We start from the raw sequence: 12,199 nt of genomic DNA on the forward strand, positions 1-12,199 counted from the left end.
GAGATTGAATGACAGCCTTGGGGAACCTTCTGCTGGCTAGCAATTGTTCTGTCTTTTCTCCCTCATTATTCAGACCAGAATAATTCAAAACTAGACAGCTTGAATTGAAAAAAATGGAAAGGTGTGAATAGTATATTTGAAACTTTTTTAAAAGAAGGTTCAAACTAGTGTTTAAGAGTGAATCGGGCTATTGCTGAATTTTAGATGAATAGTAATGAAAAATTGGGCCCGTAATGAAAGTTTAAGTGGACTCAGTCCCTAGATGTTTGAAGTTCAGTGTTGTGACCCTAATTAGACATGGCATTGAACAATGTTAGTAACTTCGACAGTCTAGCAAGCCTGACTGGGTCAGAAAAATAGCTGTGGAATTCCAGAACATTCCAATGCATATTGTCCTATTCATCACTTGCTCTTTGTGTGAAAGTTTTTCCATTAAGCTGAAACTCCGTGTCTCTGTAACTCCTTCAGTATTGGTTTTCTGAGATGGACAGCACTTGGGTAGGAAATTAAAACGGAAATGACCAATTTATTGCAATTGGCTCAGACCTGTCACTTTTCGTTCTGTAGACCAGATGGCAAGGCTATTTTATTTTTTTTCCCCAGAATGCTTTTAAACTATCATTCATGATGGATACTTCCACTTGTTTTTGGAATGCATTCTTTTACATGTAGCCCATCAGCTATTGCAAATTTAATGATTTATATCAAAAGTTCATTTTTTGTCCAGCTTTTTTTGTTGGAAAACAACTGCTTGACGGTTATTTTGTCGCGCTTTTTTCCCCTTAAAGACATTGTGACCATTTAATTTCTGATCTTTTGTTCTAATTGGTCTCTTTCTTTGACAGGTGTGTCTACCGTAATGCAGTTTGTGCTCCTCATAAGGATATGCTGAAACAGGTCAGTTCCCTATCTCATTTGGATCAGCGGAATGCAGGTTGTTTGAGTTGGTACAGGTGGCACGTTTACATCCTGTGTCAGAACTGAAAGTTCCAGGGTGTCAGATATACCTGGACCGATGCTATCTTCATGTCCCATTTCTTAAAAATACAGATCAATAGCACTTTTAAACTGTCCCAGCCCAGAATCCCCTGGTTTCTTGCTTACGGTCATGTTAAGCGCCTCATCCTTTCATAACCTTTTCTTAAAAGAAAATTGACTTATTATAGTTTTTCACAGAATGTACCATGCTTCACGGAGGTGACTATTTGATCTGCAGTATTGACAGTTTTTTCTTTTTAAAACTTTGAAATGCTTGAATTGCTGTGCTGTTGGCATCAAACATTCACTCACTTTTCAGAGGTTTAAAGTTTAAGTACTTGCTGTTTATCAGCAGTTTGAGAATGCTAGTGTGAAGTAAAGGACAGGCCTCCCATCTTCCAGAACACCTTATGGCAGAGGTAATGTGAAATTAGGGTTGTTCGTTTGATCCTTTCATTTGCACCATATTACCGCATTTCTGGTGGATATGTGCAACTTATTGTACGATTCAAACTATTTGTTTAGCAGGCAGACTTTTTGTTTGAGTAAATTTATCCTTATATCCATTTATGTCATTTTTCCCCGCCACATTATCTTCCCTGAAGGTGCTGATTTTTGTTGATGTATCTGTCGTTCCTCCAGCAGCCTCCACCCTCTGCTGCTATGCTGGTGATCTTTCATGACTGTTGATATGCTGCTCAACTCCAGCAGGCAACATTACCCAGGCTGAAATAAAAATAGAAAATGCTGGAAAAGCTCAGCAGGTCTGACAGCATCTGTGGAGAGAGAAACAGTTAAAACATTTCGAGTCTGTATGACTGTCTTTTAGAGTGGGCTGCCCAGGCTGAGTCTGTTCTCGCCTGATACGTGCACATGAATTTTTCCGGCACTGAATTGCAATTATGATACCTGCTTACTTACAATCTTTCTTCCCCCCCCCCCTCCTCCTCCAGCCCACTAACATAGAGCTCTCTGTGGATGATTGCAATATCTGTTTTCCCAGATTTGGTTTAACTTGCTAGAGTAGAAACCTGGCATCTTTTGACCTTGTAGCTTAGCACTACAATGCATTTATCCAATATTCTATTAGAAGAATCTAGAGCAATTATTTTCAAGTTTAGAATAAATGGGAATATGGAAGTCTGAGGTGGATGTTGCACAGATGAAAGTGATGTAGCATATCTTCATATACCAGAACAATTGCATTGAAACATTGTTACTATCACTCTGACTGCAGGACCATTTTAATTGGTTAACTTGGATGCCCCATTGATTGGTGGCAGTGTGGTTGCTAGGGGAGCACTTTCTTGTTTAGCATGGAGTTTTCACAAGCAAGGGGTGGGGTGGAAGAAGACAGCTGCTGAGAATTTAAACAATGAACACCTTCTGTTAAGCCCATAAATAGAATAAAGTATTAATTCATGGGTGTTAGCACATCTCACGGCACATTACAGGGTGGAGATGCACCTTGGTAAGTGTAGAGTCTTTACAAGGGACTAATGTATTAGCCTGGCAGACAGATAAGAAGGTGAGGGCTTTTTTATTTAACCCTTTGCTCTCTCCCTCTGTCTCTCTCTCTTTCGTTCTTTCTTACGGCTAATGTAGATGTAAAACAATAGCTGTAACTTTACATTCAGCTGGTTAAAACACATGTTGCCCTTGGGAGTAGAGGAGTGTGTCGCTGTGATGCCTCTTTTGTATTTGTGAATTGGGCATTTGGATGTTTTATATGTTCCATGGCATCCTTTGGTTGACTGCAGTCATACACTGGAGTGTTTATAATTTTCCACATCTGCCGTAGTTTGTGCTCACAATCTTCACAGAAGCTCAAAGCCAGGGATCTTTTGCACCGGTTCTTTTATGATATGACTTCCTGTGAACTCCAGTTGACTTTCCGCACCATCGAACCACCAAACTTCGAACCATGAGGTTTGAAGTTGCATTATTGAAGGTTAAGTGCTTGGCTTGAAAAGGGCTTGTGTGATTTCAAGCAGGGTTTGGGATAGTGTTAAGGTCCTGGTGGATGGGGAGATGTTAGTTTTCCTCAATTGGCTGGACTTCCTGGTGGGTTGTGCCCATATAATTACATTTAATTACCATATAATTACATTACAACCAGATAAGTGCAGCTATTATGTGAGTGCTGCTCTATTTACCTAGCAGGCAGAATAAATATATCTGGTAGTTGGGTATCTATATCCAGTGACTTAGATCCCCTCCCCTATTCCAACCTGATTTCCTTTTGCGGTATGAGGTGAACGTATGTGAATGATCAGTGAGCAGACTTGTTTTTGCAGAGGTGATAATAGCTGCTGAAATGGAAATCTGTGTTTGGTTAATGAGCATTGAGTTAACTCCTTGCACTCCAATTTGATCATATGGATTTGTTTTGAAATATATTGAGTGCTAGTTCTACAGAAATTACCCTGGAGTGTAACTTGTGTAAATATTCTTTTCTTTCTTCCACTTTGCTTAAATTCTAACTCGATTGCATCCACATCACCAGCAAAAGAACTATGGGGCTGATAAATTAAAATTTATCACAGGAATCTAGGTGGTTAACCGCTGCACAACCGAGGAAAATCTAAACGGGTTTCATTGGTTCTCTGATTTACTTAGATGGGGAGAAGATGCTATCAATGAACTGAATGTTTGAGGAACTTCAGGAAGTGCATTCCTCTATGATAAAGCAATCAGAAGCCTGACTTGAGCCAGCATCTGTTTAACACACAACTTCTATAGTAGGTATTGTATTTTTTAGGGAGTTCTTTGCTTTTTAAAACCATAGATATTTTTGGCTTCCATATTTCAGATTGCTCTTGTAGATGAGATGTATTAACCTATAACAGATATTTTTACTCACCCAGGTAGGTGCATACATTTGTAGCATCGACACGGAATGAACACAGAATCCTCTTCAGTTTATTTTAGCTATTAGTTTGGTCATGTGATCTGGTGATTCTGCTGTCTTTGAGACAAGGTGTTAAACTGTTTCAAGTAGACAAACGATTTCATGGCACTATATGAAGAAGATGGCTGGCCAACATTAATCCTTCAAGCACCCCATCACTAACGCAAATTCAGCAGTCCTTTATCTCAGTTTTTTTCTGGAACCTTGTGTGCAAATTAACTATTATGTTTCCTGCATTGCAACAGTGCACACATTTCAAAAAGCACTTTATGCGATAGTAAAAGCAAGTTATTTTATTTTTCTCTTCTCTCTCTGTAACAGTGGGCCTGATTTTAACACTCTAAGCGAATGGGTTTTGAACAAGTTAAAACCTTCTCCATAATATAAGTTAGTAAATCTGTAATTTAATTTTGCCTGAGTGTTAACAAAGACAATATCAAGCTGCATCATAAGCAAAAATGTTTTGTTTTTGCCACAGGTATTTGATAATGGGCTTGATCAGTTCAGCTCAAACTGCATTTTACAGCAGGTTTTTTTGCCTGAAATGTAGCCTTTTCATTCACATGTACATAATTGCGGGAAATGTTTTTAATCCACTTTCTATTTGTAGTAATTGCAGTGTTTCCTGTAAAAGGAACCTATTTGACTCTGGACAGCTGGTAGGGCAAATCCTGTTCATTAGTCACTTGGGCTATCTTCCACTTTCTGCTTCACAAATATGAGCTAGATGTTTTGCGAGTGAAGGCTTAAATTCATCCATCTTACCTGTCAGCAAGCCCTGCTTTGAGATGGCGATTGAGCAGCAAGGTTTTGAATAACTGCAGGTTGACTTCTGAAGACATTGATCAAGCTAATATTTTGTCCGAAAATGATGTTTTCGTCCAACTACCTTAAAGGTCTCGTAAATTATGCAATATTAGCAGTTTTCTGGTTGCAAGTTGAATGTTTGAATAATTTGTTTGCACATTATTTTGGATCAAGATTATGTAAAGAATGATTAACCCTTGGGAGTAAAGATGAGCTTATTAAGGGTAGAAAGCAATTAATTTAATTCTCACCAAAAATATGAGAACAGCAGTTTGTATTTTACATTTAAAGTGCGACAGGAGGGCCTGAGCAGCATGCTACCTTTTGAAACCACTCCTGTATGTCATATATTTTGCTACTGTATATGAAAACACCTGGGGCAGCATTTTCCCCCCCAGTTGGGGAGGGATGGGTTGTGCAGGAGTGAGTGGGTTCCCGATCGGTGTTCCCAGTCGGGGGTGCAAAGCCATTTTACGTGGATGGGCCGATTAAGGCCTACCTAGCGTGACGTCCACTCAGAAGTGCTGTGCGCTCCCTGTGCGGGTGGGGGATTCCCTGTGCCGGGAGTGTGCTCTTGCACCCAAAAGATCTTCCACAGGCAAAGTGCTGCCTCAGGGAGATCGGTTCAAGATTCAAAATTTCATCATAGGCAGAAAACATATTCCTGACACTGTCATATGAGCTGGGACATGTCAATTTCTTTTATTTAGACATTTCATACAAATTTCAATACCCTCATGAAACCTCATCCCACCTGTGGATGTGGTTTCATGTTTTTTCTGAAGGCCGCTTGGGCTCTTCGCCAGGCCCATTAATCAGTTTAATTACTTTTTTAATGGCCTTAACAGGCCGAACTGAAAATCTAACTGACGCGGGGTGACATCGGGAAGCACGCCCGACGTTGCCTCGCGTCATTTTACGTGTCGGTGAGCGGGCCCTGCCCCCCATCTCCGCTTGCTGGCTGGAAGATGCAACCCCTGAAGTTTTTTTTCCTACCCCATTTCTGCAAACTCAATTTGAAATGATGGCAATTTACATTGTACTGATTGCATATGCATATACACCAAATGGGAATTTTGGAGGCATTAGCAACCTTTTTAATGATTTAGCAGAAATCCCTCTGCTTTTCGCATCTCCCAGTTCTCCCCCATTCAAAATGTGTATTGTTTTAACCTACATAGAAAATCTCGCATTGAATTACATCTGCTACTTTTTTTTCCTGTTCCACGATCTTATCAGAATCCCCACAGCCCTCAGAATTATTGACTCTGCTTTCTGTTTTAATACCATCTGAAATTTTCAACACATAGCCCTATATCCAAATTACAGTTGTACTCAGTGCACAGAAGTAGTTCAAGAATAGAACGCTGTGGAATACCATTCCTCACTTAGAACCAACCATAACCTGAGTGCCTGCAATGTATTGATTTCTAGTGCAGGGCACATCACCCTGTGTAACAGAAACCTTTTGTTCAGTTCATGTGGTGTCACATCATGATTAAATTGTAGGAGCCTTCTTTTTGAGTTGACATTTCTCCTTGTAACCACTCGATATTTTCATTCTCCCCTTTCTTCCCCCAATCCCATCATCTCTGTATTGGTCATTTTCTTTAAAGAAATAGTATTGGCAAGGATTGGTAAGGAAGTGGGTTTTGATCTTCAGGGAGCGGACCCTTTGTTTGAAGGTTGGGGGCAGGGCTTTTGCCAGGATTCCGGACATGCTACTCAAGGCGAGAATGAGGAAGGCATAACTTGTTAGGTCTGTTGCAAGATTATCGACTTGAAGGGTTAACCTTGTTCGTCACAGATGCTGCTAAACCTGCTGAGTATTTCCACCATTTTCTGTTCTTATTGCAACTTATTGGTTGTTTGTTGGTGGGGTGGGGTGGGGGTCAGGTGTGGTTTGGCCTTCATGCTAAAGAATGTGTAGCTCAGGAGGCCATCCATGTACAATGTTGAAGTTGCTCAGCTGAGGAGGAGGTGCTTTGGGGTAGTGGGTTTTAGCCATTTGGAGTAGGGGCCATGCAACTCAATAGTTCAGTTCAGTCATCGCTAATGCGATGACTCAAGGCAGGCTGGTCAAATGGGGGAATGTGCACAACCTGGGATGGGCTGATCATCTAGTTAAGGCCAAAATTTTCCAATGTTAATGCCTAAACCTGAATGTCAGCTAAATGTTTGACCCCCATGAAGAAACTCAATTATTTTGTTATACAGCGGCTTACTGACACTTTCCTCTCTTAGGCTGTGGTGTGGGAGCAGATGTTTCTCTGAAGGACTGTGCAGGTGGGAGGTTGGGCTTCACAGGGAGAACTGTGCACATAGGAAGGCAAGTGGTCGGGTGGTTAGAGCAGAGGGCTGTAAATAAATTCATTTAAACGCAGTTCGGTTCAACTCAAAGCATTATGACATTATCTATGGCAGTTCTTTCAAATGACCAATTCTGAAATAACTATTGCCTATGCAGATATGGAGGAAAAATGTAGAAGCAATGGGCTGAATTTTTTTTTTAAAAAAAGCTGATTTCAGCGATAACTTCAGAGGAGAGAGGTCTAGCTGAAGGCTGGAAAATCTAGATTAAATGATGAAAATAACAGAACTAAAATTTAATTATTAAATAGACGCTTGAAAGTGAAGAGATGAAACAAGTTGGCAGAGGACAGCTCTGATTGTTCTCCTCCGGGAATTGCTATTTGAAGATGTTCGCGATATCACCAAACAGCTACATTCTGTCCTTGCAGTTTAGCAAGTTGATGGAGGCAAAACTCATTATAAATGTAGGCCCAGGAAATTATAATGGAGAAAGTTGATGGTGTGACAACAGGACACTAAGTGGTCTTAGGAAGTGAGAGTAGAAGTAAGATTGTAGTGTGCAGGATTATTATAGATAGGTGTATCAATGTGTCCCACTGCAATGAATTGAACAACTGAAAACTGAAGTAGAACAGAGTGACATATATTAGTTACTTGGAATTCTACCTCACTGAAACCTTTAATAAATTTGAGTAATTAGTACAATGAAATGTCCTAACCTCCTCTTCCCCTGTTTTCTGCCTGCACACACCAACCCCCCCACCCCCCCCAATTCTATTTTACTCTGCTACTTGCCCTGGTAGATTGAAAGCACTTTTCAGACTTGGCCAGTCAAATTCTATGACCTTCAAATAATGAAGTGACCTTAAAGAAAGAGCTTGCATTTATATAGCACCTTTCATGTCCTCAGATGTCCCAACGTGCTTTACAGCCAACAAAGCACTTCTTGAAGTGTAGTCACTGTTGTAACATAAGTGATATGGCAGCCAATTTGTGCACAGCAACATCTCACAAACAGCAATGTAATGTGACCAGGTAATCTGTTTTGGTGATGTTGGCTGAGGGATATATTATGGCCAGGACACTGGCACCCCTGCTTTTCTTTGAATCAGAGGCATGGAATCTTCTACATCCATGTGAGAGGGTATAACGTCTTGCACAGAAGGCAGTGCTTTCACTAGCGCAGTATTATTCCCTCAGTACCATGCTGGAATGTCAGATGAGACTTTTGACCAGAGTGGGATTGAGCCCACTGCCACCTGGCTCAGAGGGAGCATTATCAATTGCGCCTAGGCCAGTGTTGCTGGAAAACCTGTGTGTCATTTCTTTTCTGTAAAATTGTAACACAATTGGATAGTTAAGACTCCAAGTGAATAGTTATGAGTGTGAATTATATTGCTTTGATATTATTGATGGTTTTCCAAGATCCTATGAAGTTATTTTGTTCTCACAGCTTTCATTGTACAAAGTATCTCCTTATCACTCAGCATTATGTATTGCGTAAAAAAAGTGATCTCTGGGCAATAGTATCTATGGATACTATCTGAACAACAAGACTCTGTCATGTGTAAGTTGTTCTAATGTGATTTTGTTATTTATTGCAATGCATTGTATAAAAGGGAGGAAAAATTCTCAAAACTAGTTCCCTAAAATAAATGTTGGGAAATTTAAGGAAAAAAAGCCCTTTTTCAAATGGCATTCCATGTTCTTTACAGCGGATTTTAGCTTCCTGTAAGAATTATTTCCCTTTGGGTAGCCTTCTCAAAGCCTACTCTAGGGTTGCCAACCCTCCAAGATTGGCCTGGAGTCTTCTGGAGATTGAGCTTTAATTTCTAGATACTGCTGTGTGCAACCCTGGAGAAAATTCACAGGGACATATTAACAGTTGTTTTCTTTGCCATTTTCTTTGAACATTTCTCTTTAACAGATATAAAATATTGAAAATGGGGGGAATAAAGGCTGTTTGGCTAACAGTCAAGTATCATCCAATTGAGCAGCAATGAGTCTTTTTGCTTTCCAATTGACATAGGAAGGCAGTGCTTCACAAGGATGGATATGTTGGCCGACTAATGGCAAGAGTGTAGGGGCCTGTTGTGTGATGAAACTTCCAGGAATGCGTTTAATCATAACTGGTAGCCCCAGCCTACACAAGAACTATTTCCAATGACCTTTTGTTCAAAGTACGAGCCTTATATTTAGAATTAAGTGACAAGATTATTTCAGACAAAAGCAATTGCAAAGATCAGTATAATTTTGAATGTTAATATTAGGAGCAATTTTTGGTTCAGCTTATAAAAGGGAATCAATTTTAAAAAAAAGGCCTAAATTTGAGAAAAACTAAACACTGAAAATTGTTGGGGGGTATGGGGGAGAAGCTAGAGACTAAGCTATATATAAATTTTGTTAGTCCAGTGTTCCTGATTACTGCTGCAAAGTATTGCGAAACTAGACACACAGCTGTTACTAATTGGGACAGAATTTATCTCCAGACACGGTCCCTCTCTCCCACCCAGTGCAAACCCTTCATTCCTTTCCAAGACCTCAGCAATTCCCAGCTTCTGCACTCCTGCACAAATACAGCTCTGATTAAGCACTAAAACCAGGTTACTGTTCCAAATATCCCCACACCCAGACATGCAAAGAGTACAATATCGAAACATTTTTAGGGGTTTCTACCCAGATGTTTTCAACATAAAATGTCTGTTGCCAATACTCATTCTCTCTCTCTCTCTCTCTCCCTTTTTCCAGCCCCCGCCTTAACTCTAATGTTACTTGTCTGTGTGACAGCTGCTGTTATGCTGTGTGTTGGAAGACAATATATTAAAAAAAAACCCAAAAAATCTGGGAAAATGTGATAATGTTCAAGCTTGGGGAAAAGTGCAAGCTTGATTGACTGTCAAACTGCCTCCAAAGCGCTCCACTTATTAAATGCTAGTACATGAAACATCTGTAATATACTGCAGAAACAAAGGGGCATTGTTTTTCTGATAATCTCCTTCTAGGTTATGTATAAGTCAATGACGTGGAGAAAATTCTGACAGTACTGTATTTGTTGTGACGAGTTTGTTTAGAAACTCAGCTTTTTTTTTTCAACTTTCTGTTCTCCTCTCTTCTTCCCTCCCTGCCCCCATAAACTCCACCAAACTGAATGTCTTTTTTTTAAAAGAAAAACCTGACCCTGTTTCTGATTTCATTTTTTTTGTTGTTCTTCCAATGCCGTTAAGGAAATGTGCAGTTTAAAAGGGTCAAATTCAGATTAGTGTATGCCTACCCAATGCATACTTTGAGTATAAAATCGACTGGTGCAAACCATCGTCAGAATGAGGTTTGGGTTTTAATGTAATAACAGCCTCAGGTGGCTTGTTGTGCTGTCACCAACATGTTACTGATTGGAAAAAGTGATTTTCATGTTCTTCCTCTTGGGGGATATGGCAACCCTGAAAAGATGGTATTTATTGCCTGTCCCTGCTTGTCCTGAGACTTAACCATGTTGCCTTATGTAGGTCAGAGCAGGTTTGGAAGTTGGAGGTGGGTTGGTCACACGACACTCTTGAGAAGTTGGGTTTTTATAACCGTTTGATAATTTTCACGATTTTATCTATAATTACCGGATTTGTCGATTTTAATTTCTCATGGTCGGATTTGTACTCTTAGCCGTTGGGTTATGTGTTGAGGTGTCATGACTGCTGAGCTACTGTATCTTTACAAACCATTCGGCCCAACTAGTTTGCGTTGTTGTTTAGCTTCCAAACAGTAAATATCCAGTAGTTCTAATCGTGTTTACCTATTTATTTCTACTGTCCCTTCAATCCCTTCTCCTTCAATCATCTACTCATTCAAGTGTTAAGTGTTGATATAGCTACTGCCTCGATCACTAACCCTGGATGTGAATTCCACAGCCACAAATCTCTGAAAACTATTTTCCTGCCGTCTGTTCTACGTCTTTTACATTTAATCTTGTATCTCTGGCCCTCCTTTCTTGACCCCTCAATGAATGGAAGCACTGTTTCTATTTGCTCTGTGCCATCCTTTCATACCTTTAAACAGCTCTATCATAATGCTCCTAGCCCATGTTGTCCTAATAATAAAAGACCCAACTTTCCAGGCCTGTGTTTGTATTTTCTCATACAGGCAACATCCTAAGAATTGCTTCAATGCTCTCAAAAGCTGCAGTGTTCTTCCTGTGGTGTGGAGCCCAATGCTAGTGCTCTAACAGGGATCTTGTTAAGATTTTATAGAGGCTCATCATTACCACTAGCTTTTATGGCTCTTGAGATCAGATCTGCAGTACCATTTTTTTTTTGCAGTCTTGTCAATCTGAGATGTTGTCTTTAATCTTAACGACCCATGCCCCCAGTGATAGTATCCTGGAACATAGCGCAAATGCTTATTAGTTTTACTAGTACTGATAGTTTCATGTTGGTTCTAACTATGAAATGACTATTCGGACATAGTCATTGGCCTGTTGTCTAATGCAGATTGACACATGGAAAGCTCCATCCTTTCCTTAACCGAACTCAACTTTGATAAAAAGAGAGACTGTAAATGGACATTCCATGATGAAGATTCTAGGAATACATTATCCCTCTTCAAATAAGATTACACACAATGGTTTGAGATGCCTCTGATTTCCAAAATGGCTAAAAATGCCCCCTGAGTACAGGAAATTTGGTCATACCAGGATGTGCATCGTTGAGGACAGATTCGGTAAGTGCCTTACCCCTTAGTAAATTCATTCACTATTTGCTCACTTTTTATTTATGCACATTCATACATTAGTACATATTTATACATTTTTTATCTGCAAGTCAACAATAATGTGGATAGGTAAGTATGATTGGAACTATGGGATACTTGTGTGGAGGGTAAACACCAACGCAGACGAGTTGGCCCAAATGATTTGTAAAGGTACAGTAGCTTCATGGTCATGCCACTTCAACACGTAGCCCAATGGTAGTGAGTACAAATCTGACCATGAGAAATTAAAATCAATAAATCTGGTAACTAGATAAAATGATGAAAATTATCGAATGGTTATTAAAACCCAACTTGTCAAAGTCTGGTGACCAACCCACCCACCTCCACCTCCAAACCTGCTCTGACCTGCAAAAGACAACATGGTTAAGTCTCAGGGCAACTAGAGCTAGGCAATAAGGGAGATTGTGGCATAGTGGTAATGCAGCTGGGCTT

The 12,199-nt window shown here is 40.0% G+C and overlaps 1 protein-coding gene across 9 annotated transcripts in view; it reads left to right on the forward strand.

Moving 5' to 3' along the window:
• The window catches only part of sipa1l1 (signal-induced proliferation-associated 1 like 1), a 383,121-nt gene that overhangs the window by 153,688 nt on the left and 217,234 nt on the right, over window positions 1-12,199 (forward strand). For 8 of the 9 annotated variants that reach the window (XM_041214398.1, XM_041214397.1, XM_041214406.1 and 5 more), the window contains one exon: window positions 846-897. The exons of the other annotated variant lie outside the window; for it this stretch is intronic. The gene's annotated coding sequence lies outside the window, so the exon portion shown is untranslated. The remainder of the gene's footprint in view (window positions 1-845; window positions 898-12,199) is intronic. 9 annotated transcript variants of the gene reach the window in all.

Source organism: Carcharodon carcharias, chromosome 20, assembly GCF_017639515.1.
Source record: "Carcharodon carcharias isolate sCarCar2 chromosome 20, sCarCar2.pri, whole genome shotgun sequence".
NCBI classification, from domain to species: domain Eukaryota; kingdom Metazoa; phylum Chordata; class Chondrichthyes; order Lamniformes; family Lamnidae; genus Carcharodon; species Carcharodon carcharias.